This window comes from Asparagus officinalis, chromosome 4 (genome assembly GCF_001876935.1).
Source record: "Asparagus officinalis chromosome 4, Aspof.V1, whole genome shotgun sequence".
Lineage (NCBI taxonomy): Eukaryota > Viridiplantae > Streptophyta > Magnoliopsida > Asparagales > Asparagaceae > Asparagus > Asparagus officinalis.
The window spans coordinates 135,993,548-136,000,510 of NC_033797.1; the positions used below are offsets into that span (position 1 = coordinate 135,993,548).

Genomic DNA, 6,963 nt, shown 5'->3' on the forward strand with positions numbered 1-6,963 from the left:
ATTATGTCATATATAATATATATATATATTATATTTAATATAATATTTATATATACATATAATTATATATATATATATATATATAGCAAAACTTATGTCAACTTAAGTTGACATCCACCAAACTTTTTAACCATTAGATATTTCCTAGGGATCCTTGCATGATATGAAGTAACTTTTTATATATATAGATGAGTGGATAAAAAGTTTGGTGGACAAAGAGTTGATGTCCACTTAAGTTGACACAAGTTTATATATATATATATACATGCTAACTTTGTAAAACAAGAGTGCGAAAAATGAGCACCAATAAAATGTTTCTTGAACTCCAAAGTGATTGTATTTTACTAAGCCTAACTTTACCGAGTTATTACGCCTGAGGCATAATTCTATACTTAATATCTAAGCCCAATTGGGTTGGGATCTATTAGCCAAAAACTCGCTACATGGTCACTAAGAAAGCTCGATAAAGTAGAACAAAATCACCAAGGAATAGAAAATATATGTGCATATAAAAAATAAAAAAATAAAGATAATTTTTTTATATATTGTCATATTTATATATATTCTTAAAAAATAATTTAATCAATAAGCTTGAAAATTTATTTGAACAAAAAGTTAAAATGTTCTTTTCAAAAATTTCAATTAAATTTTTAAGTTGAACTTAGTTTTGTATAACTATAATGAAAAGATTTTTCTAAAGAAATTTATTTTTGAGTTATACATAAAAATGTTCTTTTAAGTAAAAACTAGCTCTGAATAGATTTTTTAAAGATATCAAGTGAATTAATTATACATTGACTTCTTCAAATTAGCAAGTTGACCAAATCTTGTGGGTATATTCACTATAAACCCTAATAAGACTACAAATTAGTAAGTTGACCGAATCTTGTGGGTATATTCACTATAAACCCTAATGAGACTATAACTCATCCACTAGGATAACCTAGGGATTTAAAAACTTGTTGTATATACTAAATATCTGTGAAAGTTAGTTAGGATTTTTCTTTCTTTTCTTTTTATCTTTTCTTTGCTAGAGAACTAGCATAAATTTAGGTGTGGGGGTATTTGGTCATCACAATTTATTACACTGTTATACATTTATTATCTATTTTATTTGAATAAATATCTCTACTAATAATATTTTTATTTTAATTTGTAGGTAATATAGAATAATTGAATAAAAGCTCAAATAACGATTATTTCGAGCCAAGAAGATCTGTAATGAGGCCTAGGATATGCCTAAATCCAAAGTCGACTAAGTTTAAAAGTAAATCTCAGCATTTATTACTTTTTTGGTCAGTAATTTATAATAACTTAGCTTGCAATTGAGAATCAAATTAAATCTGAAAAAAATCAAAGTCAAATTCGTGCTCAGGATGGTCAATCGTAAAGAAAAAGCGATATCTCTTAATCCGGAAAGCAAAATTCAATATTTTATATATGAAAATCGCCTATCTCGATGAGTGGGAGCCATCTAGATTGACAGATTCTAGAAATTTTATCAGCAATAGCAGATTATGAAAGAAATACAAATTTAATTGATATATATTTAATTATTTGAAGGCCAAGCTAAATTCTAAGAAGCCCAAGAGCATTTAATTTAAGAGAAGCCCAAGAGTCTTAAAATGAATTAAATGCAAAAGAAATAAAGCACACAAAATCTATCTCTCAAGTATTGAATCAATAGTGTAGATTATTTTGAGAGATCCTAAGGTTATGAGGGTTATTTGGGGCCTAAGCTAAATCTATGGTTGTGAGGGTTACTTGGGGGGTCAAAAAAAATCTAACGGTTGTGAGAGATTATTGTTATCTATAAATAGAGAGGTAGAGTAAGGGCTTGAGAGTGTGAAAACTTTTGTGATAATCTTCATTTGGAGAGAAGGGGTACTCTTAATTGAGAAGACCATTTAAAATTATAAACTTTATTTGTAATTTATAAATTCTACCTTTTAAACACCTTTTAAATTTTCTTTTCTTCTTCTTTATTGATGAAGATAATGATGATGATTTTCTTTAAAGGGGCTAACCCCTTCCAATGTAAGTTTTTATTTTTCTCTTCAATTTTCTTGTTTTACAAATTCATGTTTAAGACTTTATTTTCTTTTTACGTTGGTAGATTAGATTTATTTTCATGTCTTGTAGCTTAGATTTACTTTCATGCTCTTTTCTTTTGTTGTTTATTTTTCATGTTATTTTATTATTTTTTTGCATTTTTCTTTTGTAGTGTAAATTTACTTTTATGCTCTTTTTTTATTAGTTAGATTTTTTATGCTCATAGTTTGGATTTTTATTTTCTTTGTCTTGTTCTTATTTTGTAGTTAGTTTCTGTTTTCTTATAGTTTAGATTTCTTTTCTTTTTCTTTTATGTTTTTATTTTCTTAAATCTTTTATTTTATAAAATGAGTAACTAATTCTTGTAGGAATTTTAGAATTGTACGAAACTAGTTTGGTTTCTTTTATGATTTGTGGAATGCTCTCTTGCGCTCAAAATAATCATGCTTAGGATAATTAACTAAAAAACTAATTGATAGAAGAAGAATCTGATAATCTATGTTTATCTTAAGTTGTTTAATAGGTTATGTTTATGAATTCTAGAATTACTATCTAGTTGTTGTTCTTTTCATGAATGGTTATTTTACTTGGATGATAATTTGATAGGTTATAATTTCTTTAAGTGGTTCGATAGTCTATACTTAATAAATCTAAAGTAAAATGTAATAAAAAGAGAGTAGTTCATAAATCTTAAATAAAATTAATTATTGCATTCAATTATTGATTCTTATCTTATCTACTTGATTTTTTTTCTCCATCTCACTTGCTTTGATTTTGTTTTTAATTTCAAAACGCAAGTTCCAGACTTACATTGTAAATTTGAAATACAGGTTCCAAAACCTCGTTCTAAATTTCAAAACGCAGGTTCCAAAACCGCGTACTAAATTTCAAAACGCAAGTTCTCAACCCGCGTTCTAAATTTCGAAACGCAGGTTCCAAAACTGTGTTCTAAATTTCAAAACGCAAGTTCTCAACCCGTGTTCTAAATTCCAAACGCAGGATCTGAACCCGCGTTCTAAATTAAAAAAACACTAAGGATAACCTATGTGTTTTAATGATGGAACGTGAGTTTTCACTCAGTGTTAATGGTATAAAACTTGTCGAAACAAGTTAAAATCACCCAAGCTTACCATTGACCGAAGGAGCCTGTGGCGGTGGAGCGATCGTCTGAGCATCACCGATAGCCTAGGTCGATGGTGCACCCCGAGGAAGGGTGATCTTCGATTTGGAAACGACTTTATTCCTAGGAGCCATTTTAGTCTTGGTGAAGAAGATGAACGGAAATTGCTAGAGATTGAAACAAAAATCTTCATTAGGCTCGCTTGAGAAAATGAACAATAGCAAAAAGTCGAATGACTTTTTATGTGATCCTAACGGTCTAGTTATAGATAGCGGTGAGCTGTCAAATCAGAATAAGATTTGAGGAGAAAATTCCTCCCAAACGCAATCTGTGCGTTCACATTGAGTCGGTTGAACTCTCAGACGCTTAGTGTTGCGTATCAGAATAAAAAAAATGCAAGGCTTCCTCCTGCGTTTCAACTCCGAAAGCGTAGGGTTTTCTCCTGCATTTCAGTTTCAAGAATGCAAGTTCTGCTTATGCGCTAATTCGCCATAACCAATAGGGCTATTTTACATCTTCATATACTTGGAGAGAAGTTAGTAATGGCCATCAAGGTGATGAAAACTGAGAAGAAACCAATTTACAATAAGAAGCTATGCAACCTCTTGGATGAGTAAAGACAGGTTATAATTGATATCGCTAACACTATCGAGCTCGATCCTTCACATAACTCATCCTTTCAAATGGCTTAACATTCCAACCAAAATTAACAAGGATATTGTTGAAATCATTATCCCAGTTGAGCTCATCAAGAAAGGAGACAAAGTAGGTTCCTCTGAGGCTGCCCTCATTACTAAACTTGGGATAAGGTCCTTCTCATACAGGCTTGTGGTTCTCTCTGTCTATAACAATGAATCTGTCTTCAGTCCAGAGGTGCTCAACCTCATTGAGGATGACCTCGTTAACAAGTTTGCAGTTGGTGTTTCTATGGTTGCTTTGTTGTCCTTGGTTCTCTCTTACCCAACTCTTGTAATTGCGCCTCACATGTTCATCAATACCTATAAGAACATCTTTGTTGTTGTTGTCGACACTAAATACACCTTCATATAAGTTGAAGAAGTATCTCAAAGATCCAAGCAAATTCATTATTGCTATCACCCCTGCTATATTGGCTGAGGATGCCGTTATTCTTGCTGCCAAAGAAGAGGAACAAGTCGATCCTATTAATGAATCTGACTACAATGACTTGGACTTTAGCTTGTTTGAATAAGTTCATTGTCATCAAGACACAAAAGTTATTTTGTTTGGTTTAAGGAGATTAGAACTACCTCAACTACTTCTACGCATTCGTCAGGAGTGTGTGTTTAATCTTTATCAAAGGAGATCTCAAGGAGGTTAGCGAAGAAGTCACTAAATACAAGAAGTAGATCTGCGACATACAGTAAATTTCTACAATCAAGTTCACGATGACTTCAAAACAGATATAATTAACCGTCATTCAATAATAGATCTCAAACCAATTTGGGGATTCAAAGTATTCCGAAAATTCATTCCAGTCAACCGTGAACTTTCAAAAACTTTGGATGAGGTTTTGTACGCTGTCTAAAAATTACTACAGATAGTTGATCCATGTCAAACACCAATGGTGAAAGTTACAATCTGATGACTTTCGCATTAATAACTCGACAATGAAGGTTACAATCAAATAACTTTCACATCAACAAGTGAAGGCTACAATTAGAATATTTTTACGTAGATCGAGAAAGTTACAATTCGACGACCTTCACGGCAACGGAAAAAAGCTTTGATTCAACAATCTTCACAATTGACATCGAGAGTTTCAATCTAACGACTCTCACATTTCTATGAGCTAAAGCAGAAATTACAAAATGACAATTTCTATAACACTCTGACAAAAGAGATCACAAATCAACGATCTCTTCAGTTCAAGATGCAGAACTCATCTCTGTATTTCAGAAGTGAAACCAAATGGCCTCGTTCCAGAGTCAAAGCAATACAAACATAGCTTCAACCAAGCTGCCAACGCAGCTTACAAATCGCTGTAAACGCAGCTTCTAAGCTGCCAATGTAGCTTCCAAACGCAGCTTCCAAGATGCCAACACAGCTTTCAAATCACTGTAAACGCAACTTCCAAACGCTGCAGACGCTGTGTTCAAGCTTCCAGACACTACGTTCGAACGCAGAATTCATGCCAGAACGCGGATTTCGTGTTTGACTCATTCAAATACGAGCTGAACGATTTCAGAACTGTTTTCCCACGACTTGAGGGATTTTTACCCACTTATGAGCGGATTAAGGGGGCAGTTCCCTTAATCCCTCTATAAATCTCAACAAACTAAACTGAGTTAGGGGCTGGATTTTCTTAATCGGATAGGAGGAGATCTGGTAGTGTTCTTCAGCAACAAAAAATCTTCAGATATTTGTTACTTGGCTTTAAAACCAATTTTTGGTTCAAATTAACTCTGTTACAAAGTTTAAAACTCGTCCTGAGTTCATAAACTCTTAAGAGTTCTTTTCATACTTGCCACGTAAGTTTATATTAATCATTCTAGTGAAGCAAGATGTTCAGATCGTCAACGAAGAGCAAACTCGATGTGAGCATTCGAGGGAAGTACTTCATCGCTACCATAAAGAACCCATAATTAAACAAAAGGGAGGATCTCTGTTGATCTTCTTCTCTTTTGTAAATCGGAAATCCGATACCAGAAGATTATAATTTCTTGTTTTCTAAATTAGTTAGAGAGAAATTGTATCGAGAGAATTATGATTAATTCTTTTTCTGGGTCTATCACAGAGAATAATACAAATTCATATTCTTAATTGTTTTCTTCGGATTTTCCCACCAAACATTATGATAGTGATTTCACCAAGTGTTAATCCTCTTCTCGGAGTTGACACATGTCTCGTATTAGCATTGGTCGACCATTCCCAAGCCTGGGCAAGTTAAGACGAGCTCTCACCCAACCTTATCACTTAAGTTAACCACCCTCATTTACTCATTGCTAGGTCGACAACTTGCGAGGCAGACAAAAAAGGTAGTACTTATCGTCTAGCTCATAAAACCAAGTCAAGAGGCGATTTGTCCTCGAACTCTACGCCAATAGTTGTCCATCATCATCGTGGCTAATGCTACTAGTCTCCATGATTGATCACTCTCTGTACCTCCTCGATCACCATTAATTTGTACCATCACATCAAATTAATAGTGACTCGTCGTACAAGTAGTCGACACCTATAAAGCTATCTGCCGATTCAGCTGTCTGCCTGAACTTGGCCAAAGTTTCGCTGCTACCCCTCTTAGCTGGGTATATATATAGGCTCATCGCCCACAAGAGAGGGGATCTTTTTAGATCCTCCTAGGGGCCACATGTACACTATTTCTGACCAACTAATCTCATCATCTCCATATATAGAACTTACTCAGTTTATTGATTCCCCACATAAGCTCTATACTGACTTGACCATTGGAGGAATCACCAGAGAACCCAACTCCGGTCATCTAACAAGCCTATTTTATAGTTAACTTATCTAAAAATAGGGGATCAGTCGTCAGAGGGGATGAGGGAACCTACTTCGTCTGTATCCACCCTCAGCACCACCCCTGATTCGAGATTATCTGCTAATCTTGCTGTTGAGTCCTAGGACAGCAACAGATCCCATTGTTAAGACATTTCAAAATATTTTTCCTAACTGCTTCTTTCATTACTGGGTTCAACTTATGCTGGGGATCCCTAGTAGATTTAGTCTCATCGATCAAATGGATTTAATGTTGAATAATGGTTTGGTCCATTCAGTGACTTCCCTATTTTCTCTCAAAACATCCAAGAGGG

At 33.8% G+C, this 6,963-nt stretch overlaps 1 pseudogene; it reads left to right on the plus strand.

Moving 5' to 3' along the window:
• Positions 3,715–4,382, plus strand: LOC109839359 (annotated as a pseudogene).